Here is a 27,326-nt window from a genome sequence, read left to right as displayed (position 1 = left end):
AAAGTATCAGGACAAAAAGGGGCACATATTCCAGATGTTGGGTGAGGAAATCTGAACTAATGTGCCATCCGGGAAGTGAGGTGGGTATTTGTTGGGCCCTTCATCTAGGTATACATGAAGCCAACTGGCACTAGATAATATTTACAAGGGAAATGTTTACATATAATAGGACCAACTGGACCACTGTCAGAACCATCACAAAGCACAATTAGTCAAAGTGAAACAGATCATAAACGAACACCCAGTGACCACTGGTGATCACTGTACTTAGCATCAGCCTGTAACAGAAGCACATTCGGCACCAACCGCATTGTACGCCCATAATCTCAGCAGACTATTATTGGACCCTAATCTCCTGAGAATCACTAACGTTAGGGGCAAGGAGCATAGGGTGGAACAAAATCTGACTAGCAAAATCAAAATATGCACAACAACCTCGTCATCATAAGGCCACCTTTAGAGGTACTCAGAACAGGGTGCGTAAATCATACAACATGAAAAGCATTTCCTAGCACCACATATACGTAAAAGGCCTGGCTCTGTACAAACCACGCAGTCTCCCTGGCCAACTGGCCATCTCAGAGGGGGACTCAAATGCCCTGAAACCATAATGTCAAGGTTGCTGCTAATGCAGCGAGAGTCCTAACTCAATCAGAACTGTCCCCACGGATAAAGTGGCCTAAACGGTGCAGCTGGCACTACTTGCAGCACAGCTGTAAAAGGCCTAAACGGTGCAGCTGGCACTATTTGCTGCGCAGCTGTAAAAGGTCTAATCAGTGCAGCTGGCACTACTTGCTGAGCCGCTGTAAAAGACCTAAAAGGTGTTGCTGGCACTACTTGCTGCGCAGCTGTAAAAGGCCTAAATGGTGCAGCTGGCACTACTTGCTGTGCCGCTGTATAAGGCCTAAACAATGCAGCTGGCACTACTTGCTGCGCAGCTGTAAAAGGCCTAAACGATGCAGCTGGCACTACCTGCTGCACAGCTGTTAATGGCCTGAACAGTGCAGCTGGCACTTCTTGCTGCGCTGAGGAGAGCGTGAGCCTTCCCGCCCACCAGTGGCGCTCAACAATTATCAGGCTCAATCAGCACTTTGTAGGGCAGAAGGCGTCGGGCCCTCACAGGGTTGTGGAGGGGGTGGGGGGAAGGCGTCAGTCCCTGCACTGAAGGGCCCCCACGTCGGACCGTTGCTGCAGAAGCCTCTAGGTGGCCGCCATTTTGCGAGGACCGTTAAGGTGATGGTCTGCAGCACACTTCCACCAGGACAGCCAATCAAGGTGGCATTATGGATGTTAGCCCCTCTCACTGGCATCCCCAGTGCCCTTGTGAAGCGCCCTCACCCTGCACTCTCTGCCTCACCTGCGGTGAATGAGTGATACGGCAGTCTCACAGGGAGCCCTCCGATAACTAGCTTTCCTGCCGGTAGCCATCCGCTGCACCAGGGAGACAAGACAACCAAAGCTTCAGTGGCCTGAGAAGAGTGGTGGCTGCAGTGCCACCTAGCACTGCTTTTGGTGCACCGCACACAGCACCTCGCGCAAGAAATCACTGTCCACACTTCTTCAAGGAGCAAGAAAGGCCACTTTAATTTAAGACAGGTGCATAATACATTTCTTGAACACATTCATTATTTATTTATTTCATGACATTTCAATCTACACAGTATGCCTAAACTCCCTACCTAACAGAACCCGAAACTAACTCTTGGCTAATACCCCCAGGATTACCCAACGAGCTACCCTTCAGGATGGACAACCCGCTCCAGGCTGCCCACCCCACTAGCAAAAACCGCCTCCTACAAGAACAGAGACACCTGTCTTAACAGTGGCAAAGCCAGAAGACCAGACCAGCGCCTAGAGCACCGCAAGTAAAGCCTAACTAAAGGAATACAGGGAGGGTGGGTGGGGCAAAAAGGAAACCTCCCTTCCCCTGCCTCGCTACGCACTTCCCAATCAGCAGCCTGCCTTCCCTTTATGCCCTCCCCTAATCACCCCCACCTGCTCCCAGATCCCTCGCGCGAACGCACCCAGGGAAAGACCAGCTCGCGCCTGGCTCTCCCTGGGTCCCCCCTCGTGCAAGAAATCACTGTCCACACTTCTTCAAGGAGCAAGAAAGGCCACTTTAATTTAAGACAGGTGCATAATACATTTCTTGAACACATTCATTATTTATTTATTTCATGACATTTCAATCTACACAGTATGCCTAAACTCCCTACCTAACAGAACCCGAAACTAACTCTTGCCTAATACCCCCAGGATTACCCAACAAGCTACCCTTCAGGATGGCCAACCCGCTCCAGGCTGCCCACCCCACTAGCAAAAACCGCCACCCAGGAAAACCTTTAGCGTTTTCCTGCCCCACCCAAAGGAGGAAGGGAAGGAGCACACCATAACTGCACCTGAAGAACTTTAGCAATCAAATCTCTGAGCTCCAGAAGGTAAAATGAAATGCCTAAAGTAGACAGATGGACCCCGTCCTCACAGAATAAATGAGTCTCTGAAACTTTCAAATGATGATGAGCCAAATTGTATATACATAAATGGTTACAAAAGAGTCGCATTGTTCTATTCACTTTGCGTCTTGCCTTCTCCATGGCTGAATAGCTCCTCGCCCCATTCCATTGTAATCGAGGAACAAACTCAGTCCATATCACCATGGTGCTCACCCATGTGGTCTTGATGACTTCTAGATCTTGTTTCATTAACTTTAACAGAGTCAAACCAGAGAGAGAAACTAAGTCGTTTTCCCCAAGATGCAACACCAGCAGATCCGTAGGGCCCCCCAAACCCTTTGAAATTAGAGAAGCCAAGGCGGGAAAGAGACCGCCCCAGCGCATGCCCCCTGTGCCATGCCAGGGGACTTCGTGCGTCAGACTGCTTAAACCAAGAGATCTCCCACAAAGCTGACGTGCCGTGGCCACAGCGGCCCGTTTAACAAAAGAGTGCCCCAGGATCCACACCCTCCTTTTGCATCCAGCGACTGAGGGCCAAGGACCTAGGAGAAAAAGAAATGTTAGGCAAAGCAAAGGAGGACTACTTTCTCACATACTTCTCACAACATCTAGAGCGCCAGCGCCCAATGCGACGAATCTGAGACCAATCCCACCCCAACCTGGCGGCCTCTGTCGCCGCCCCAATCCTGAAGGAATGAGTGCCGAACTGAGAAGGATCCCCCCACAGGCCCAACAAAACCTTGCGGAGGACAGCTAACAACTGAGAAACAAGGATGGGGCTGCCATCAGCATGACAAAAAATTGCCCCCGGAGCAAAATGAGGAGAAGACACAAAAACCTCCCATTCCCCCACAGGGCAGCAAGCAGACACACCACTCCTACCCAGAAACACCCACTTACCCCTCCCCATCTGATCAGTTTTGGACATCCTCAGCCACAAACGCACCCTATCATGCTCCACCACCACCTCGCTGCTGGTCATACCCACTCTACCCCTCAAACTCAGCAGTTCAGAGGCCCGGAATGCACCAAAGAATAACCACACAAAACACAAACGAAATTTGTGGCACTCAAAAGCATCATAGCAGCACACCTCCAACTGCGATAAAAGCAGCTGAAGCAAATCAAAGGTTACCGGCTGCCGTAGCTTTTGACCACCGGCTTGGAGCCTACCCAACCCTTTTAGAACCTTACGAACCAACACCCCCCCAACAGGATCCCTCCCCCACCAAAGCTGACCATAAAAAGACACCCCGGCTAACTTGCCTGAAATGGTCGTGTGAGAGAGGCCTCTGTCCGCTAAATGCAAAACAAACTGCAATAAGAATTGTTCATCAGATAACCCAGCCCGGACCGTACCCCCCATCTCCTCACCAAACTGCAAAAACTCATGCCAGGCCTTCAAATAACTCCGCCGTGTAGAGACAGCCACTGAATGTTCAACCAACTGGTGTACCCTCAATCCCCCAAGTCCCATACGTACTGTGGGATCGCCGTCGGTTCCAGGTCCGCCCCAGGAGCCAATTTACGGAATTCGGACCACTGAAAGCGAGATAAAGAATCAGCGATGCAATTAGTGGCCCCAGGAACATGCCGAGCCTTAAAGACAATATTCAGTTGTAGACACCGCAACATGAAGGCGCGCAGGAGCCTCAAGACACGCAAATCGCGGGCCCTCTGTCTATTAACCAAGTCCACTACTGCCATGTTGTCCACATTGAACAATACGGAGCGATTCTGAAATTCCTTTCCCCAGATAAACAGAGCAACCAACAACGGGAAGAGTTCCAAAAACGCAATGCTGCGACCCTGTTCCTTCCAATGCTTTGGCCAGCCAGCCGCGCACCAACGACCTTCCCAAAAAATACCGAAGCCGTGAGCTCCCGATGCATCCGTGAAAAGCTGCACCTGCCACACAATGTCCTCATCCGCAAAAAACAAGGACACGCCATTGAAATCTTGCAGGAAACTCAACCAGATAGTCTAATCAGCACGGACAGCAGTTGTAATGCGCACCCGATGATGAGGAAGGCTGGCGCCGGACATCGAGAGGCCCAGACGTCGACAAAACGTCCTACCCGCCCGTACAACCCGACAATCAAAATTGAGGTACCCCAAAAGCTTCTGGACTTTACGCAGTTCTAATTTGCGTTCACCCAACACCCATCTGAGGAAATCAGACATCTCCCGCACTTTAGCAGCAGGCAATCGCGCCATCATAGTCGTAGTATCAATTTCAATCCCTAGGAAAGTCAGGGATGTACAAGGACCTTCTGTTTTATCCGGCGCCAAAGGGACGCCCAATTCCGAAGTCATAGCCTGAAAAATTGCCAAAGCCGACTGGCACTGCCCAGAATGACCCTCACCAATGAAAAGAAAGTCATCAAGGTAATGGCAGACCAGAACGTGGCCGCTGACAAAAGTGAATCGCCACTGCAGAAATGTACTGAAGGTCTCAAAGAGGGAACATGACACCGAGCAGCCCATGGGTAACACTTTATCGACATAAAAACAGCCACCAAAATGCATGCCCAAGAGACCAAAATCCCAAGGATGAATGGGCAGGAGCCGGAAAGCTGACTGAATGTCACTCTTTGCCAGCAAAGCCCCAACTCCTGCCGTGCGAACGAGCCGCAAGGCGTCATCCACAGAAGCATATGTCACGGTTGAGTCAGCTGGGTCAATGAAATCGTTGATGGATGCACCCTCAGGCCAAGACAGATGGTGTATAAGGCGAAATTCCCCAACTGCCTTTTTTGGTACCACACCCAGCGGGGAGACGATCAAATCAGGGAGGGGGCAACCCAGAAAAGGACCAGCAATCCGACCCGCTGAAAGCTCAGCATCCAGCTTCTTCTGCACAACCTGAGGGCACTCCTTCGCAGACTTCAGATTGTCAGACCACCGGCCCACCCGGGGACCCTGGTACCCAATCCGGAACCCAACTCTGAAGCCCCAGGACAAAGTCTTAGCAGCCTCAACGTCAGGGTAGTCCTCCAACCACAAATCCAAAACGTCCTGTTTAATAGGAGTAGGAGCCCTTATGTACAAATTGCTGAGGTTGTCCCCTGCCCCCTGAACCCCTCCCCTGGTCTCCAAAACTCTGTCCGGGAAAACACTGCGTGAGAGCATGGCGACCTCCGCACTGTGCACACTCATGTTTATATCTGCATGCTGGCCGGTTACACGAACCCCTGTTAAAATGCCAGCACGCTCCAGAGGAGGAGGACTGCCCTCTGCCCCAACCCCCCGCCCCAGGGAGAGCGGGGCGAAACTGAAAGGGCCGATAATGCACCGGCTGCCCGCTAGCCGTGTGGGTCGTAGCAGGCGGTTGAGCAGACGCCATCCACTGTAGCCACAACTCCGCATCGACCTCACCCCAGGAACGCTCTGGGAACACACTCATATGAGCCCGGAACTCCTCGTCGTACGACAACCATGCAAAGCCCCCAAAATAACCATGTGCCTTACGGATGACGTCAGCATATTTGAACATGTCCACTGCCTTACTCGGATGACGCTGGCTATACACGCTGGCATAAATTAAAAAGGCCGAAGTCCAGTTCTCAATAGACCTCGGAACTCGAGGCCTCCGAGCCAACTCCAACTCCTCCTCTTTCGACCCCTCCTTAGCTTGTACATCTCTATGGAGAAGCCGAAAAACATCCACAAATTCACCATTCCAGATGCGAGTTTTGGTTTTTTCAGACAAGTGAGACCCCAAAGGCATCCCCACTCCAGAATAAGGCAACTTCTTCGGCAGGATACTATCCTCCGTAACTGGCTTGGGAACAGCCACCCCATCCCCAACCTTAGAAACTTCCCCTGTAATTTGCACATCAGAAACATTCAGACTCACCGGCCGCTCAAGCCGCGGTGCCAGAGCGACTCGCTCATTAACAACCCCATCACCCGTACCGATTGATCTGGTACGCTTAGCCGGGAGACTCTCCCCTGGTTGCCACACAGCCCACCAACCATCCTTACCTCTTGGCAAGTGTGCCGAATTCTGCTGAACATCAACATGAGCCCCTCGAGAAGGTCTACTCCTTGCTGTCTCACGTACCGCTGCGTGGCCCGCACATGACTCCTGCAAAATACGAGAAACAGGGAGTTGCTCCGTCCCACCCCTCTGGTCCCGTGCTGCCAAAAGCCCAACCTCCTTGTCATGCAATTCCCCTTCTTCCAAATCATCATCTTGTACATTCATATGTAAAACATCCCCAGAAAATGAAACTTCTGCACTGCCACTTGGCAACGCCCCATCACCAATACCCCCATCATAAAACTGCCAGTCAATGTCATGAAAGCTCCGCGCGCGCAACGCTGCAGAAGAGAGATCCGCTCCAGATGACTCTCCCGTGATCCAACTACTGGAAACAGCCGTAGGGACAGTTCCCAAGCCCGCAGAACCGGCCAACAGCCGCCCAGCTGGAGACGCAACATGAAAACTGCGGCCGCTCAAGCCAGATTGTGAAGAACCTGCAAGAATGCCGCCCCCCAGGGAGCCAAGGGAAACCGTCCCCAATGAACCAGCCACCGACGCAAACCCAGGGGCACCACCTAACCCGGAGGCCAAGCTACCTTGTGGAACACTAGGCATCTCTCGAGAAGCCGGGTTCAAAACCTGACTGGGGGCAGTGGACGCCCCCCAAAGGTCCGAATCCATCCCACCAGACACCTGAGACTGCTGCGGGGCAGGGCGGGGGCCAGCAAGACCGGGAGTCATGGACCCAGGGGACAGGGGGGTTGGGGGGGGAATCACATCATTTAACAGTACAGCCCCGAAGGCCACAGGAGCCCCCCGGGAGGGGGCACTGTCAGGCGAAACAGCATGGGGCGCCCCAACATCAGAGCAACCTAAAGCCCCACCACCAGGCAAAGGGGGTTGGGCCAGCCCCAACCCAGCAGGCGCAGGGGACAGCAAATAACATTGGCCATTTACCCATAAGCAGGGTGAGGCCCCCTCAAGCAACCCAGAACCCGGGGTGGGAGGGCCCCCGAACACCTTAGCCTGAGCATTGACCCGGGGGAGGCTCCTAGGTTCGAGACTCCTCCCCCGTCGATTACCAGGCCCCACCGAAGGCTTCCTAGCCTTCCTCGGGGGGGCCCCGTCCAAGCGCTGAGTTTGCCGGCCCACGGAGCGCCCCCGCCTCCCCCCGGGCGCCCCACGCAAGCCAGCACACTGCAGAGGCACAAGACATACCTGCTGGTGGGCGCCCGGGTCAGCCGGCGGGGGCTCCAACACTGCGGGGGCCAGGGCCGGCATGGGCTGCGCCGCCAGCATGGCAGCGTCTCCGTCTTCGTCTTCCTCCGGGCCGGGTGACTGACAAGCAGTCACCGCCCGCGACACGCCCAGCGAAGCCTTGCGAGGCGGGGGGCGGGCCAACCCTACCCACGCCTCCGCCGGCACTCCCGGTCGCAGCAGGTCCTCTCGTCCCGCCGCACACAGGGTCTGGACAGCCCGTCGGACCTCCGCCGCCTCCTCCATGTCCCCACTAAGGTAACGCGACGCCAGCAGAAAGGAGCAAAAAGGAAACCTCCCTTCCCCTGCCTCGCTACGCACTTCCCAATCAGCAGCCTGCCTTCCCTTTATGCCCTCCCCTAATCACCCCCACCTGCTCCCAGATCCCTCGCGCGAACGCACCCAGGGAAAGACCAGCTCACGCCTGGCTCTCCCTGGGTCCCCCCTTCTATACAGCTTTTCAATTCTATGGCAGGACGGAGGTGAGGATTATGCATATCTTCCTCCACTTTAATGTGCATAGCAGTTTTAAAGAACATCTTGAAAACACGATCAAATACATTAAAACAACAAAATCCTACACCATCCATGAACACAGGGGTAGTCTCTATGATAATAGTCCCAAACAGTCCACAATATATCTCTCGATGACATCCCTTCCTTTTCCTCTTTCTTCACTGCTCTTCAGTTAGGTGGCTTTGTTTCTCTTCTCGCTTTCTGACGTGTATTAATATTGTTTGCATAGTGGTTTGCCGAGTGTTTACCTTGCCTATTTGAACTGGTGTCTGTTACGCGCAGTAGACTTTTCCGAGCGCGTTGGTCTGCTGCTTCCCGGACCTTCTGGCGTGCGTGCTCCAAGTACTCCGGCGGGCGCTTCCTCGCCATGGGTGGTAGCTTGGTGATAGCACTATGTTGTGTCCTGTAGGTGGGAAGTGATCGCCCTAGGGGTATCAATCTGGGACCTACACTCCGGGACATCTAATCCTAACTAGGCCTAACACGTGGCCCTAGAATAAACTCAGTCGGACACTGGGAATAACTTTGTTGCTTGGTCTGCGCGCCTCTGAACGCCTGCGTGCGTGCGAGACCTCTTTTTATTATCAGGAGTCACATGACTAGCGCGCCCCATGCCCGGGGCGTCAGGGGCGGACCTCCAGGAACATAACATTCCTCCTAAAATAAGGAAAAACCAAAACACAACAAAACCAAAACTTAAACATTTTCACTCCAGTCTCAAGGAACATTAGGACCGATACTTTCAGCGTCCTTTAATTGCAGCACCACTTTACTGGCTGGTCTGCTCGGCTATATGCATATTCAAATGGGAACAGTCTTACGTGAAGTAGTCTCGTAACCAGCCGGAGGGGGTGGGATTATCTCTTAATCGACGTTGCGACCCCTTGTGACTCAGCATTTCAGATCCAGCCTCTGACTCGTGACTTGGCGCCTCTCTGTCGGCCCCCTCCGGATCTGAGGCCTCCTCAAGGGCCTCCGCGTCACCTCCCACTTCTTCACTGGCGGCTTGTGGATCGTTACTTTGTCTGACCTCATGACTGGGTGTTGATTCGACATTTGGTGAATTAGTTGCAGTTTCAGTTTGTTCAACACCCTGCCGATGCTCTGACTCCGGGGCTGCAGAGTGAAACAGTTTGAAGTGAGACACATTGCGAGTCACCCTCTCTCGTCCTCGGATTACTGTGAGACGGGTGCCTTTCACCCCAATCACTCGCCACGGCCTTTTCTCATAATTGAGTCTAAACTTGCCACTAGTGACGCGATTGCGAAGAAGCACCACATCTCCTCGTCTGAATTGGGGTGGCACTGCCCGTCGTCTTTGGCTGATTTTGGCAAACGCGGTGTTTCTTCTCCTCGCGACCACCTCTTCATTTACCACTTCAGGTGACCACTGTGGATGATGAGGGATGGAGTCCGTCACCACTCTCCCTAGGAGAAGATGTGCTGGGGCAACCCCCATTGTGGAGTGAGGGGTCTGGCGATAGCTTCGAAGAAACGTAAAAATGGCCATTTCCACGGACTGTCCCTTATCGTGAGCAATACGGATAACTTTGTTCAGTGTCCTCATAAACCTCTCGGCTTCCCCATTGGCTTGAGGCCACCGAGGTGTTATGCGCCTGTGGCGTGTCCCAAGAGATGACAGATAGGTAGCCAAATCCTGCCCTTGAAATGGTGGTCCATTGTCCGTTCGAAGTTCCTTCATGGCACCATGAGTGGCAACAATCTTTTCCATTTTGGGGATGACACAGTCTGCACTGGTACGTGTCACGATTTCCACTTCGGGGTACTTTGAATGGTCATCTATCATCACCAGGGTGTGTCTTCCGTCCGGGAGACTGCCAAAGTCCATGCTGACCCGCTCCCAGGGTCCTTGTGGTCGGGGCTCCACAATGATGGGGGCTTCCCGGGATGCTTCTCCCGTGACTTGGCAGGCAGTGCACGACCTCACCACGCGTTCCACCATGTCGTCCATGAGGGGGAACCATACTTTGGTTCGCAGCCGGGCCTTGGTCTTGACCATCCCCTGGTGACCTATGTGGGCTAGTTGTATCACTTGTCCCGTGAGAGCCGTTGGTATTACCTGGCGATGTCCTCGCAGCAGGCATCCTGCTGTATCTTCATTAAGTTCAGCCCTGACATGGTACAAACTTTCCATAATTTTCTGAGCCTCCGGGGTGAGCGCTTTCCAGCTCTCCTTAGCTTTATGCCAGTTGGCAGTCCGAAGGAGGTCCTTGGCCCGCTGTATGCAGGCGTCTTGAGCCGTGGCGCTCACAACGTCCTCCAGGGATATGGGGCGCGGGCATGACCTGGCCACTACCCACTTCACATACGCTTCTGTTTCTTCCGCCTCATCCATCTCTTCTGGAGTCGCGGGCCTGGGATGTCGCGATAAGTAATCTGCCGGGTTCTTCGCTCCTGGTTGATACTCAATGTTGCAGTTGTATTCCTGCAGTTGCAATATCCATTTTTCTATTCTTGGGGGTGGTTTCGATGAGGTCCCTGAGAACAGATAAAAAGTGGTGTATGCACCGTAATGCAGATACATCCCCTATGGGAGGCACAACGTCGGAGTTCAAAACAATGATTCAAAAGTTCATTCAAATGATTTTAATTTCTTCAAATAGAGATCAATCCATCGATATTGTTAATCATATCAGGAATATTAATCTTGTACAGGTGAAGTAGCGGTGATGCGGGGGAACGCCTCCGATGCATTTCGGGCCAGTGGCCCTTTTTCAAGGAGCGCTAGAGAGAAGACAAACTATGGTGAGGGGGAGGAATTGACAACAGAAAAACGGGTCAAGACGATTAAAGTGTCTATCAATGGTGAGGGCCGGTGTAAAACTAAGGGTAGTGATGGGAGTGGAGGGTAATCGGGTAGCGTCAGCGCGTGACGAGGGTAATGGACGGTGAAGGATTCGGGTCGCGGGGAAGGTGAGCACAGGCGGTGCTATCTAGGACTTACTTCTTAGCGCGTGTAGTGAGACTCACTACTACCGGAAAGCTGGGACGCCTGAATGGTGTGGACCGTGGGAGTTAAATGAAAGGGAGTGAGCATCATGGAAAGTGAGAGAGGACTAAAGTAAAGGTCATGCGTAGGTGGGGCGCATGCTGTGGCGGCCATATTGGAAAGGTGTACAATGTGAGGAAAGAAAGTAAGTAAATAACAATGAACAATGCATGTCAGGTACAATAACAACAAAAGCGGTGCTGGAAATTAAAGGTAACAGCTGAATTCGATACGATCATTAAGACCATGAGGTTTGGTGGTCTGAAGACGATAAATCCATTCAAGTTCTCGTTGCAGGAGAAATTTGTTCATATTGATGCCCTCTTTTTTGGTGACAGTTTCAAGGATGATGAACTGCAGCTGAGCGATGGTATGTCTTGCTTCAATGAAATGTGTAGCGATGTTGGACTTGTCATATTTCAACCGTATGTTTGATTTGTGTTCATTCAAACGGATTTTGATCTTACGTTCGGTCTTGCCGACGTAAAGCTTTCCACAGGGACATTTTAGTGCATAGATGAGGTTCGAGGTGTCACAGGTGGCATTGACTGCAAGTTTGATAGGATGACCTTTCATCGGATGTCTAATGGTATTGCCTTTGATGATATTGTGACAATGACTGCAATTGAGACATGGTTGAGTACCTTTGTATGTAATGGGGTGAGTGGAAGTGGTAGATAAAATCTCTTGGATGTTTTTGCTTCTGGAGTAAGCAAACAAAGGTGGTTGGTTGAAAATGTCCCGAAAGTCTGGGTCCATCTGGAGAATAGGCCAATGTTTAAGAATGATCCTCTTATACATGGTGCTGGAAGTGGAGAATTTGGAAACAAGGACTATCCGTTGGGAATCATCTTTGGGCCTTTTGGTGAGACTTTCATGTCTTGAAATTTTGGATACTCTGATTTCTGCCTCTTTGAGGATGGTTTCTGGATATCCTCGCTGGAGGAAACGTTCATGCATTTCTTTCATCCGTGTGATGGTGGTATTGTCATCTGAGACAATGCGTTTGACACGCAGCATCTGCGAAAATGGCATATGTTTTTTAAGGGATCCCTGGTGGAAGCTTGAATAGTGGAGGGTATTGTTACGGTCGGTGGGTTTCCTGTATAGGTCCGTACTGAATCCCTGAGGGCTGATGGAGACATTAACGTCGAGAAACGAAATTTGCGTTTTGCTGATTTCCCATGTCAATTGGATTCTGTCATCCTTAGTATTGAGTTGCGTTAAGGCATCATGGAGTGACTCTTTGGTATTTTTCCATACAAGGAAAAGATCGTCAATGTATCGAACGTACATTTTCATGTTGTTTTGGAAAACTTGATTGGAATAAATGTATGTCTGTTCGAAATTGTCCATGTAAATATTAGCATAAGTGGGCGCGGCGCAGTTTCCCATTGCCATCCCGGACAACTGTAAGTACCATTTGGATTCGTTCTCAAAGTAACTGTGGTATAAAGTGTAGTTCATTAGTTCCAAAATGAAAGATTGTAGTGGTGGATCAATGGTGCTATTTAGAAGAGCTGCTTCAATGGCATCGATGCCCCCTGAGTGGGGTATGGATGTGTACAAGGAGTTGACGTCTGCTGTACATAGGATGTATGATTCATGATCTAGGAATTGCATAGTAGAGAGTCTGAGTAAGAAATCTGTCGTGTCTTTGATATGACTTTTGGATTTGGTAACAAGCGGTTGCAAGTATTTATCGATGAATTTGCCGGTGGGTTCGTGAATGGAACCTCGGGTAGAAACGATCGGTCTGAATGGTGGGTTATGAAGATTTTTGTGGATTTTGGGACTCATGTGGATAGTAGGACTCCTGGGAAATTCAATTAGAAGAAAGTTTTTGGTGCGGTCTTCTATGATACCATTGCGGTGTGCACTGATAACGATATTTTGTAAAGTTTTGTGAAACTCCCGGGTGGGGTTGTTGTCCAATTGCATGTATATTGAATTGTCTTGTATGTGCTCCTGGAGTCGTTGAGTGTACAAAGAAGAGTCTAAAATGACTAGGGCGCCGCCCTTATCAGCTTTGATACACTTTATTGATTCGTTATTCGCAAGAGACTTGAGGGTGTCACGATCTTTTCTGGTAAGGTTCTGATGTTTGGTTTTTTTGGAAAAATTGAGTTTAGATAGATCATTACGAACTAGATTTTCGAATAAATCGATACTTTTATGGCTGCAAGGCGCTTGAAAAGTACTAGTGGGTCGTAATCCCAGTAGTTCATCTGCATTGACTTTGGGAGTTGGTGGTAGAACGTTGTCAAAGAAATGACGGAGTCTAAGTTTCCTGGTGAACTTGAATGTACTAACCTCTAGTTCCAAGAGGTTGGTGGAGGTTACAGGAATGAATGAAGTGCCCTTCTCAAGAAGATTGATCTGCTGTTGAGGAATGATGGTATTGGAAATGTTGATTACGAGACGTTCTTTCTGATCTTGGCCGTGCTGCGTGTGTTGGGAGGATTGGTTTCTTTGTCTTTTTCTTTTGGTTTGGCTCCGCCTGAGTCTTCGGGTGGTGTTAGGCCTGATTCTAAAAAATGAACCGCAGAAGATGTGGCGGTGGAGGTGGCTGCTTCCTGATCTTCAGGTGAGGTGGTTGTTGGTCTACGGTTAGTGCGAGATGATGAATCGCTGGCTAAAGAGGAGGTGTCAGATTGAGGATTAGGTGGTCTGTTGCGACGCCGTTGGGCGTAGATGTCAGCCCAGGTATATACCTCGTCAAGTTTATAGTCGAGAGTGTCTCTGCGAAACTTTCTAAGCTTGCGGTCATGGATTTCCTTGCAATGTTTTTCGAGAATGCTCTCGGTGTCTTCAAGGGTTTTGGTTAATTCTTCCGGAGTGAGCATCTTTTTCAATTCCTCATCGACCTCTTTGATTTCGTTTTCCAATTCTTTGAGAATGCCGGATAGTTCCTCCACAATTAATAGAATCAGGTCTAGGCTACATTTGTTAAGGATGCCATCCCATTTGTCTTTGAATGATTTGGAGTTTTTGCACAAAGATGGTCTTAAAGAAATCCGTAGGCCACGTGGGATCCTGAGGGCCCGGTGATATTTTAACAGTGTACTCGCATGGAGTTTCTGATTAATGTGTCTTTTGGATAAGTAGAGAAGTTGTTTAATGCATTGTTCCTTGTTGCGTGTGGTTGAGGTGGTAGGAATGTCTTCCTCTATTAGTGAATAGATACGGTTGCGTTCGTCATCATCATATGCCAGAGTATGTGCTCTGGCTGGAGTGCTCTTACTGATCTCGTCGAATTGCATTTTGTTAGCGTGCTCCCGCCTAATGGCGGAAAAAGGATCAACGAAGAAGAAGGATAAGGAGGGGCACAGCTGGTTTGTGAAGATCCGTTGGGTGAAAGGTAATAGGATTCGTGTGCTCTCAAGGGTCGTGGTTCCGTCAAACCACGGAGATTCAATGAAAAGTGGTGTATGCACCGTAATGCAGATACATCCCCTATGGGAGGCACAACGTCGGAGTTCAAAACAATGATTCAAAAGTTCATTCAAATGATTTTAATTTCTTCAAATAGAGATCAATCCATCGATATTGTTAATCATATCAGGAATATTAATCTTGTACAGGTGAAGTAGCGGTGATGCGGGGGGAACGCCTCCGATGCATTTCGGGCCGGTGGCCCTTTTTCAAGGAGCGCTAGAGAGAAGACAAACTATGGTGAGGGGGAGGAATTGACAACAGAAAAACGGGTCAAGACGATTAAAGTGTCTATCAATGGTGAGGCCCGTTGTAAAACTAAGGGTAGTGATGGGAGTGGAGGGTAATCGGGTAGCGTCAGCGCGTGACGAGGGTAATGGACGGTGAAGGATTCGGATCGCGGGGAAGGTGAGCACAGGCGGTGCTATCTAGGACTTACTTCTTAGCGCGTGTAGTGAGACTCACTACTACCGGAAAGCTGGGACGCCTGAATGGTGTGGACCGTGGGAGTTAAATGAAAGGGAGTGAGCATCATGGAAAGTGAGAGAGGACTAAAGTAAAGGTCATGCGTAGGTGGGGCGCATGCTGTGGCGGCCATATTGGAAAGGTGTACAATGTGAGGAAAGAAAGTAAGTAAATAACAATGAACAATGCATGTCAGGTACAATAACAACAAAAGCGGTGCTGGAAATTAAAGGTAACAGCTGAATTCGATACGATCATTAAGACCATGAGGTTTGGTGGTCTGAAGACGATAAATCCATTCAAGTTCTCGTTGCAGGAGAAATTTGTTCATATTGATGCCCTCTTTTTTGGTGACAGTTTCAAGGATGATGAACTGCAGCTGAGCGATGGTATGTCTTGCTTCAATGAAATGTGTAGCGATGTTGGACTAGTCATATTTCAACCGTATGTTTGATTTGTGTTCATTCAAACGGATTTTGATCTTACGTTCGGTCTTGCCGACGTAAAGCTTTCCACAGGGACATTTTAGTGCATAGATGAGGTTCGAGGTGTCACAGGTGGCATTGACTGCAAGTTTGATAGGATGACCTTTCATCGGATGTCTAATGGTATTGCCTTTGATGATATTGTGACAATGACTGCAATTGAGACATGGTTGAGTACCTTTGTATGTAATGGGGTGAGTGGAAGTGGTAGATAAAATCTCTTGGATGTTTTTGCTTCTGGAGTAAGCAAACAAAGGTGGTTGGTTGAAAATGTCCCGAAAGTCTGGGTCCATCTGGAGAATAGGCCAATGTTTAAGAATGATCCTCTTATACATGGTGCTGGAAGTGGAGAATTTGGAAACAAGGACTATCCGTTGGGAATCATCTTTGGGCCTTTTGGTGAGACTTTCATGTCTTGAAATTTTGGATACTCTGATTTCTGCCTCTTTTAGGATGGTTTCTGGATATCCTCGCTGGAGGAAACGTTCATGCATTTCTTTCATCCGTGTGATGGTGGTATTGTCATCTGAGACAATGCGTTTGACACGCAGCATCTGCGAAAATGGCATATGTTTTTTAAGGGATCCCTGGTGGAAGCTTGAATAGTGGAGGGTATTGTTACGGTCGGTGGGTTTCCTGTATAGGTCCGTACTGAATCCCTGAGGGCTGATGGAGACATTAACGTCGAGAAACGAAATTTGCGTTTCGCTGATTTCCCATGTCAATTGGATTCTGTCATCCTTAGTATTGAGTTGCGTTAAGGCATCATGGAGTGACTCTTTGGTATTTTTCCATACAAGGAAAAGATCGTCAATGTATCGAACGTACATTTTCATGTTGTTTTGGAAAACTTGATTGGAATAAATGTATGTCTGTTCGAAATTGTCCATGTAAATATTAGCATAAGTGGGCGCGGCGCAGTTTCCCATTGCCATCCCGGACAACTGTAAGTACCATTTGGATTCGTTCTCAAAGTAACTGTGGTATAAAGTGTAGTTCATTAGTTCCAAAATGAAAGATTGTAGTGGTGGATCAATGGTGCTATTTAGAAGAGCTGCTTCAATGGCATCGATGCCCCCTGAGTGGGGTATGGATGTGTACAAGGAGTTGACGTCTGCTGTACATAGGATGTATGATTCATGATCTAGGAATTGCATAGTAGAGAGTCTGAGTAAGAAATCTGTCGTGTCTTTGATATGACTTTTGGATTTGGTAACAAGCGGTTGCAAGTATTTATCGATGAATTTGCCGGTGGGTTCGTGAATGGAACCTCGGGTAGAAACGATCGGTCTGAATGGTGGGTTATGAAGATTTTTGTGGATTTTGGGACTCATGTGGATAGTAGGACTCCTGGGAAATTCAATTAGAAGAAAGTTTTTGGTGCGGTCTTCTATGATACCATTGCGGTGTGCACTGATAACGATATTTTGTAAAGTTTTGTGAAACTCCCGGGTGGGGTTGTTGTCCAATTGCATGTATATTGAATTGTCTTGTATGTGCTCCTGGAGTCGTTGAGTGTACAAAGAAGAGTCTAAAATGACTAGGGCGCCGCCCTTATCAGCTTTGATACACTTTATTGATTCGTTATTCGCAAGAGACTTGAGGGTGTCACGATCTTTTCTGGTAAGGTTCTGATGTTTGGTTTTTTTGGAAAAATTGAGTTTAGATAGATCATTACGAACTAGAACAGAGCCACCAGCGGCTTATGGTCGGTCACCACCGTAAATGGCTTACCATAGACGTACAGGTGGAAGTGTCGACATCCCCAATGAATTGCAATTGCTTCTTTTTCAATCTGTGAGTACCTTTGTTCAGTGTCCGTGAGGGACCTGCTGGCGAAGGCAACTGGTGTCCAGTCTATTTCATCTCTTGGCCTTTGAATCAGTACGGCCCCCAACCCCGCCGGTCCGGCATCTACCGCGATAAGTGTGGAGTTTCGTGGGTCAAAGAACGCCAGCGTGGTGTTGCTGGAGAGGGAGCTCTTGATGTCCTGGAACGCCTTCTCCTGTTCCGGTCCCCAGCTCCACGGAGTGGAGTCCTTAGTGAGCTCACGCAGCGGGAGGGTTAGGTTGGCCAGGTCCTTGATGAAACGACCACAGTAGTTTACCATGCCAAGAAAACTCCTGACTTCCGTGACCGTCGTGGGTGGTGGCGCATCCTTAATGTCTTTGACTTTGTCAGGATCGGGGTTGACGCCTTCAGCTGAGAAAACATACCCAAAAAACCCTATTTTGGTCCGCAAGAATTCACACTTGTCTCGGTGTAGCGTGAGCCCCGCACTGCGGAGCCTGCGGAATACTTGCGCCAACCGGTGATTGTGTTCTGGAATTGTTCGGGCATGCACCATGATGTCATCGCTGACATTTATCACTCCAGGTATGCCAGCAATCAGCTCCTGAATGACATTTTGGAAGACTTCAGCCGCACTGGATATCCCAAAACTAAGTCTGGTGTATCTGCGAAGTCCAATGTGGGTGGAGAAGGTTGTGATATTTCTTGACTCTTTGTCTAGCACCAGTTGGTGATACCCCGCGCGAAGGTCAAGTTTGGAAAACCAGCAGGCTCCAGCCATTTCCCCGATTAAGTCATCTATCGTGGGGGTGATATGGCGCTCCCTTTTGATGGCAGCATTTGGGAGGCGCATATCTACGCAGATCCGGACTGCTCCCGGCTGCTTCGGTTTCCGCGTGACCACGATGGGCGAAACCCAGGGGGTGGGGCCTGATACCTTCTCGATTATTCCGGCTGCTTCCAGCTTCTGCAGTTCTTCTTCCACTAGTGGCCGAAGGTGGAATGCAATGCGACGGTGTCGCAGGGCCACAGGTTGCACTGTGGGGTCCACGTGCAGATGTATTTCACGACCTTTGAGACACCCAATTCCCTCAAATAGATCTGGAAAGTCCATGGTCAGTTGTTGCACCGACTCTTCATGTACTCCAAAGGCGAATGTGACCACCCCCAGGTCTTCGGCTGTTCTGCAGCTCAGGAGCATGCCTTGACCCTCTTCCGACACGAAGATGTTGGCTCTTGTGACTTTGTCCCCATGGCGGACTGCCGCTTTGAACTTCCCACGGATCCGGAGCGGAATGTCTTGACCATAGGCAAACACCGTTATGGGGGTGGGGCTGAGGCTCGGAGGTGTAGACATGTTGCTGTAGAGAGACGCACTCATAAGGTTTATAGATGCGCCGGTGTCCACTACCACCATGATTTCCTGATCCGCCACCTGGATGGAGCATTGGGGCAGTGTCCTGGTGCGTCTGGTGGCGGTGCCGATCATGTGCACCTTGTGTACGGACCACTCCTCTTCGTCATCGTCATCCATGTCGCTGTTGCTGGGCTCACCTTCTGCGACCGTGTGCACCGTCTGGCGTGGCTTGCGGAACCTCTTGGACCGGCACACTTTTTCGAAGTGGTTCATCTTGCCACATCCTGAGCATCTCTTGCCCCGTGCTGGACATTCTGGTGCCGGGTGTCTCGGGCCTCCACAGTAACCGCATGACTGTCCTGATGCCCCACCTTGAGGGGGTGTCGTTCTTTTGGGCCATTTGGACGGTGTATGGACCTGTATCTTATTGATCGGTTCCACCTTCACATTGGCTTGTAGTGCAGCCTCCATGTGTGCCGCCCTGGCCTTGGACAGCTCCTTCGTGCGGCCAAGGGTGAGGATGTCGGCAGAGGCTTCCCCGATTCTTCCAGGATTCTCTCTCGCAACTTTGCAGAAGCGCACCCTTGTATTATCTGTCCCCTGATCTCCTCCGTTACATCCTGTAACCCACAAGTTAGTGCCAGTTTCTTAAGTCTGGTGTGGTATGCATCCAGCGACTCTTCCGGCAGTTGCTGTGCTTGTCGGAAGATGAACCGTTCGTAGTCCTGGTTCGCCATGGGCTCAAAGTGCGCATTGAGAGCGTTAATCAGGGTATGATGAGTCTTGGGGGTCGCCTCTGTGAGGGTCCGAGCTATGGAATGAATGTCTTTGCCACCAAGGTGGAGAACCATGGCACGCTTCTGTTCCTTGTGGACCTTGGTGGCCTCAAAGAATATTAGGAGCCTGTCCACCCACTCCTTCCATTTCGGAGCGAGAGTGGAGGGCGCACCCTCCAACACAAACGGTTCAATGGGCGGAATGGTAGCCATCGCCCAGGACGCGCTTGATCAGGCCCGTGGCCGGCCGAGGTGAGGTCCGAAGAGGCACTTCGATGAGGCCGTTGACGACCGGGGTCTTGCACGGACGTGTCAATGCCCACCGGCAGTGCGGGCAATGACCGCCGTGTGTCCCTCAGCGAACGCAGCGGAGCGCGTGCGACCGGCGCTCCGGATTCAGACGGCAATGTAGCGCCTTGGGACAAGCAGACACCACGTCCCCTCGAGCAGCCAGGCAGGACCGGACGCCGCCCAGATCGCCTCGCCAGGCGGGCCGAGGCGCGCTTCACGCACGTGCCACCGAGCACGGTGCGGCACCGGATGGGGAGATCCTGCGGGGGAACGGCCGCGCACGACCAATTGTGCTTCGATGCGCAGCAGGGTAGCGTTGGGCAGCGCCGCTCACCTCTAAAGTGCCAGGGGTGGAAGTCGTCATCTCTCCAGGCGCGCTGTGTGGGGGTGTGTGGGGCAGCAAGGCACGAGCACCACGAGCGAATAGCAGCGCTCGCAGCCGCCTCACCCGAAAACGGGCACACACACACCCCAAGCGAGGGGTCGGCAACCACCCTCGTCGCCAATTGTTGTGTCCTGTAGGTGGGAAGTGATCGCCCTAGGGGTATCAATCTGGGACCTACACTCCGGGGCATCTAATCCTAACTAGGCCTAACACGTGGCCCTAGAATAAACTCAGTCGGACACTGGGAATAACTTTGTTGCTTGGTCTGCGCGCCTCTGAACGCCTGCGTGCGTGCGAGACCTCTTTTTATTATCAGGAGTCACATGACTAGCGCGCCCCACGCCCGGGGCGTCAGGGGCGGACCTCCAGGAACATAACACACTACCTCGGGCTTTGGGGAGCGCGATTTGGATCGCGGGCGCTGAGCTCTTGGACGGCCCGCGTCCCAACCAACCCTCTCCCCGATACCGTTAACGGTGAATATTCTCTCTTTATATGCAGTAGCAGCGCCATCTAGTGGCGTCTGTTGATTTCTTTCCTTTCCCGAGTTTGCAGGCTTGGGATTTCACTTGCTGTGTTGAGCACTGGAGAGGTGGCTGCCTGTTAGAGTGTTAAGGCATTTTGTGCTCTCACCCTCGTTATAATTATGTCTTCCTCTGAAGAGCATTTTTATTCCTCTACGCAAGAGGCGGAAGTTGTATGGCCACCCCAGAGTCTCCCTCCGGCCGTGGACCAGGCCCTCTCGCAGGCCATTTCTAGGGCACTGGCCCCCTTGCAGGATAGGGCGGATCAGTTAGCCAACAGTATCCCGTGGGTGTTCAGTGACCCTAGTTTGGCATTGGCGGGTCCCAGGGGCTCTCAGGGGGAAGGTAAAAAGGCCAGGAAGCATCACGCGGGACACTTGGAAGGATTTGAGAGACTGCGCAAATCCTTCCGGAAAAGTGCGCAAACACTTAAACAGGCACCCTGCCGGGAGGAGGTTGAACTCGGAGAAACTGGTGATGCCGTTGCCCCAAATTTGGACCCCAATGGTGGTCTGTCCCTAGATGGGGAGGGTGTGTCGAAGGGTGATGTCTCCTCCAAAGAGGACAAGGATTAGGGTCGTCCCTGGCGCCCGGGTTCCCGTTCCTCTGAGTCCCAGGATGGGGACAGGGGCATTCGGGCATGTTTGGACCAGCGCAGATCTACCATCCGAGGTCATCCGAGTGGTTCCCTGATACCAAGGTAGCGGATTACATGGCGTCTAAAATTCCCCAACCTCTGAGAGAGATGTTAGAACTAGGATGAGGGGAGAATGCCCCCGGCCTTTCCTTAAAGGGAAAGTGACTCACACCCCAGACATTGATGACAAACTCCTAAGAAAGGGATAGATAGATCCTGGAGAAATTGTCAGGATAAGCTCCTTGATGTGGTAGGTTCCCTGACTCAGATCATTCAGCTGACGGAACGCTCTAAAGAATCTGGCACTCCCATGTCTACAGACATAGTTGCGGGTTGGGCGCAACGTGTGATATGCCTGCTCGGTAACGCAAATTGTGCCCCGGCGGCGGAGAGGCAGAGATTCCTCCTTATAAAGGTCAACCCAAAATTGGGGGACTTGGCTACTTCGGAACCGGGTCCTGTGGCTCAGGGAAAGCTTTTTGGTGAACCGTTTGTTAAGGAACTGAATACATTTGTCACCACCTATTCGGCCCTGGACAAGGCTCAGGCCTCTATAAAGAAGATTTTTCCATTGCGTGTTTTTGCCGGGCCAGAAGAGGTAGGGGTCACTCCTCCGGCCGTTCCCAGCAGCAAGGCCCCTCCAATAGAGGTCAATAATGTCGCAACAATGGTTGGAATGACGGTCACCAAGGAGCCTTCTACCCCAGTCGAGGTTCAGGAAGAGGGAAAGGTCGGAACAACCGAAGAGGCGCAAATGCCCCTTGAGGTCCCTCTGGTAACGATTACCTTTTTTCCCCTCTGGATCTGGAGGAGAGGCTTTCTCATTTTTTTCACATTTGGGGTCGCATAACTTCAGACCTGTGGGTATTGCAGACAGTAAGGGGCTTTCAGAAAGAGTTTTACGGCACCCCGTTCAGTCAATGCGCCCAAGGCTCTTACACTTCTCGGCAGAGGAGGAGACTTTGATAGAGACCGAGTTTTAGGATCTTTTACAGAAAGGGACTGTATGCAGGTCAGTACTTCATCCGAATGGTTTTCTCAGCAACCTCTTCCTAGTGGAGAAAAAGGACAAGGGCTTCAGGCTGGTTATCAACTTAAGAGAGTTTAATGAGTGGCTGGTTTGCCGCCACTTCAAAATGGAGGGAATACACTTACTCTGACATCTCCTTCTTCCAGGGGATTGGATGGTACTGATCGACCTGAACGATGCGTACCTAACAATTCCCATATTTACCCCTCACAGGGGATTTCTCCAGTTCGCTTGGAAAGGACAGATTTTCGAATTTCGAGCGCTGCCTTTCGGCCTTTCTTTCGCACCGTGGTGCTTCATGAAACTGTTGCGCCCGGTGGTGGAGGTTCTCCGTCAAAGAGGGGTGAGGATGATAATTTACCTGGACGATATCCTAATTATGGATCAGTCCCTGGTACATCTCACCCGCAACGTGAGCATGACTATTGCATTACTCCAAGACCTGGGTTTTGTGATCAATGCGCAGAAGTCGGACCTTCTTTCAGCTCAATGGATGGTCTTCTGGGTTTTCTCATAGACTCGGTCTCAGCGTCCTTGAGTCTACCAGAATCGAAGGTCAACAAGATACGGAAGGAACTCTCTCAGGTTCTACGGAAGGACAGGATCACGCTACGTGAGCTTGCTAGAATAGTGGGATTGCTCTCGTCGTCGATCCAGGCAATTTTTCCTTCCCGGTCCGTAGCGTTACAGGGCCCTTCAGAGATTGAAGGCTTAGCATCTTCAGAGGGGGTTGACTTACTCAGAGACCGCCTCGTTGTCAGAGGAAGCCAGGACCGAACTTCGGTGGTGGATCAACCACATGTCGGCCTGGAACGGTCGGGTGATCTTCGGGTCGGCCCCGGATTTGGTGATAGAGTCAGATGCCAGCAGATCGGGCTGGGGAGCCCAGTGCGGAGACATCTCCATGGGAGGCAGATGGTCAGAGGAGGAACTCTGCCTTCATATCAACTGTCCGGAGCTACTGGCAGGCTCCTTTGCGGTGAAGTCACTGACCAAGGACAGGATCTCCTGTTGCATCCTCTTGAGGATGGACAATGTTTCGGCGATGCAGTTTATCAATCGCCTGGGAGGTCCTCGATCACGGGCCTTATCCAATCTGGCAAAAGATTTCTGTCAATATTGTCTTCAGAAGCAGAGCACCTTCCCGGACTGCAGAACTCGATGGCGGATTAGCACTCCAGAAATTTCTCCGATTCCAGCGATATGAGGCTTGACCGAGTGGTCTTCCTGGCTTTGATGGCCAGGTGGGGCTTTAGCAGTCTGGATCTGTTCACCTCGCGGTTGAACCATCAGCTCCCACGCTTCGTCAGCTGGAGACCAGATCCGCAGGCCATAGCAGTGGATGTTTTTCTTCAGGATTGGTCGACGGAATACCCTTATGTGTTTCCTCCATTCATGATGATACCCAGAGTGGCAGCTCAGGTTCGTCGTCAGGCAGCGTCAGTTGTGTTGGTCACTCCAGTATGGAGGGCTCAGGCATGGTTCCCGACTCTACTGGAGCTGTTGTGGGATTACCCAGTTATTCTGCCCTCATTCCCTTCAATTCTAAAGGATCCCCAAGGGAATCTTCATCCCTTGGTGCTTCAGGGCCATCTGCAACTCATGGCGTGGAAGATTTCAGGGGACGTTGGAAGGACAACCAACTTTCTTTGGAGGCTGCGCAACTCATCCAGCAAGCATGGGCGTCAGGAACGATCAAGCGGTATCGCTAGGCTTGGCGACGATGGCATCGTTGGTGTCTGGCGACACGTAGATCCCATGGGGGCACGAGTTACCCATATTTTGAATTTTTTGGCGGAGCTGTCCAGGAAGGGGCTGGCCTACCGGACGGTTAACTCCTTCCACGCAGCCATCTCGGTGGGATTGATGGCAGGCCAGCGGGGGAACATCCCTGGGTCTGCAAGCTGATGCGTGGCATTCGGTTGTCCAAACCTCCTGAGCCTAGATACTCGGGCCTGTGGGATGTCAAACGGGTCCTAAGGCTCTTATTGGACTGGCGGGATAATCAATATCTCTCCCGCAAGGAATTGTCGGCTAAGTTAGCCATTCTACTTTGTCTCATTTCATGTAAACGAGTGTCGGATGTCAGAGCTCTGAACGTTACGGCTCGGGGTTTTACTCCGGAAGGAGTTACGTTTACCATTGCTCGGAGGACCAAAACTAATACCAGGTCGGTATCTTATCCTTCTTTTCTGGATCAGCCTAAGTTATGTGTGGTGAGGTGCATTAAGGCTTATGAGGAGATGACCTCGGAACTCCGGACCCCGGGGAAGAGACAGTTGCTTATTGCCCTTCGGAAACCTTTTAAAGCTGTCTCTTACCCTTCCATCTCCAGATGGTTACGATGGGTTATGTCTGAGGCAGGTGTGGATGTGAATAGGTTTGGTGCACGTTCCACAAGGGGGGCCATGGCATCTAAGGCCATTCAGGTGGGTGGTAGGTTGGAAGACATTATGAATGCAGCCAACTGGTCTTCCGACTCTACCTTGAAGAGATTTTATTTCAAACCTATCTCGGAGGCAGAGTCGCTGGTAGTAAGTAAGCTTTGAACTTGCATAATCCTCGCCTCCATCCTGCCATAGAATGAAAAGTTTCCTAGCTTACGAGAAGGAAAGTTTAAATTCTATTAAGGACTAAGAGGCGAGGATTATCCCTCTCTGGGATGATTTCATTATTCTCCCTCCCTGGGGACTGTCGTTATTAATAAGTATATGTTTACATTTCTGGTTAATCAAGTCTTTCATGTATTGTTATTACTCCGCTGCCTATGTCATTACATTTGATGCTTTGCCTTGTTGTTTTGCATTGATTCTGTTGCCAGGCATTTGATGATGTTTCTGTATACAAGAGCTGGATAACAGAATCATTTCTTTATTACAGGGAATGACCAAAAGTTTGAGTGATGCAGTAATACCAGCTTAACATCCTCCAGTGAAGAAGAGGAAAAGGAAGGGATGACATCGAGAGATTGTGGACTGTTTGGGACTATTATCATAGAGACTACCCCTGTGTTCATGGGTGGTGTAGTTTTTTGGTGTTTTACTGTATTTGATCGTATTTTCAAGATGTTCTTCAAAACTGCTATGCACAATAAAGTGGAGAAAGATATGCATAATCCTCGCCTCCTAGTCCTTAACAGAATTTAAACTTTCCTTCTCGTAAGCTAGGACATTTTTCATTATACTTACCTGCAACTCAGCAAGAAGGAAGGCAGTCACGCAAAAACAGTCATGGTCAGCAATAAAGGCTCGAGGAGTTCCTGAGAAGCGTATGGATGCTGGGCATGCCCTGATCAGCTCACGATCCCCCACACCTACAACAGTACCACAAGAGGCCAACAGCATCTGAAGAGCTGCCAGGGCCTGAGCAGAGCGCCTGCCCCACCTAGCTGCAAATCATTAAATTGCACATGGTAAAAGCAAAATATAGAAGGCAAACTATTAGGCACAAGCGGAAGAGAGGGCTCTGGTTCTGGTTGTGAATGCCCCCAGTCACCTATGCACCATGCAGGGCATGAAGAAAGTAGTATATGCAGTGCCACCTAGCAGTCCACTCTAATACTAACAAACACATATTAGGAGCAATTCAGTGAACAGAAGCAGGCTTCCAGAAACCTGAATCAGTCCTTCAGCAGAGAGAGAAAGATGTCTGAGGATTGCAGACCAGGCGTTCATACTCACCAGCAACATGTGAGCGACTACAGAAGACAACGGGGCATATTAGCAAGAACCTCATTAAAATTATCGCAGTCTTAGTGGCAGGAATCTGCAGCGGAAACGGCGATAATGGGCTTACTAATATGCGTCATAGAATTCCAATAGAAGCCCAGGTTAGATGTCCTGCACATCTAACCTGGGCTTCTCTTAAAGTCAAAGTCAAAAGATTTATATAGCGCCCTACATACCCAGAGGGTCTCAAGGCGCTTGTAGAAGGGTGGGGAGTTACTTGTCGAATATCCACGTTTTGAGTTGCTTTCTGAATGCTAGGTGGTTCTGAGTAAGGCGAAGGTGAGTGGGAAGTGAGTTCCAAGTTTTAGCTGCTAGGTAGGAGAAGGATCTACCTCCCATGGTGGTTTTGTTGATGCGAGGTACAGTGGCAAGGGCTTGGTTGGAGGATCGTAGCTGGCGGGAGGGGGTGTAGAAGGATAGTCGTGTGTTGAGGCATTCGGGTCCGATTTCGTAGAGTGCTTTGTGTGCGTGGGTTAGGAGCCGGAAAGTGATTCTCTTATTGACGGGGAGCCAGTGGAGGTTTTTCAGGTGATCAGAGATGTGTTCTTTACGCGGGATGTCTAATATGAGCCTGGCTGAGGCGTTCTGGATGCGTTGTAGTTTTTTCTTGAGTTTTGCGGTGGTGCCGGCGTAGAGGGTGTTTCCGTAGTCCAATCGGCTCGTGACCAGAGCGTGGGTGACTGTTTTTCTAGTTTCGGTAGGGATCCAGCGAAATGTTTTTTTGAGCATGCGAAGAATGTTGAAGCAAGATGAAGAAACGGCGTTGACTTGTCTGTTCATCGAGAATGAGGAATCCAGGATGACGCCCAGGTTCCGTGCGTGGTCCGTCGGGATGGGTGCTTTTCCAAGGGCCTCTGGCCACCAAGAGTCGTCCCAGGCGGAGGGGGAGGTACCTAAGATGAGGACTTCTGTTTTGTCTGAGTTAAGTTTCAGGCGGCTGTGCTTCATCCATTCGGCTACTTCTTTCATTCCTTCGTGTATGTTGGTTTTGGCCGTGTTAGGGTCTCTGGTGAGTGATAGGATCAGTTGAGTGTCGTCGGCGTAGGAGATGATGTTGAGGTTATGTTGGCGTGCGATGGCCGCGAGGGGGCTCATGTAAACGTTGAAGAGGGTGGGACTGAGTGAGGACCCTTGAGGTACGCCGCAGATGACTTCAGTGGCCTCTGACTTGAATGGTGGAAGGCGGACTCTCTGGGTT

This window comes from Lissotriton vulgaris, chromosome 2_1 (genome assembly GCF_964263255.1).
Source record: "Lissotriton vulgaris chromosome 2_1, aLisVul1.2, whole genome shotgun sequence".
NCBI classification, from domain to species: Eukaryota; Metazoa; Chordata; class Amphibia; order Caudata; family Salamandridae; genus Lissotriton; species Lissotriton vulgaris.
This window is presented reverse-complemented; position numbering follows the sequence as displayed.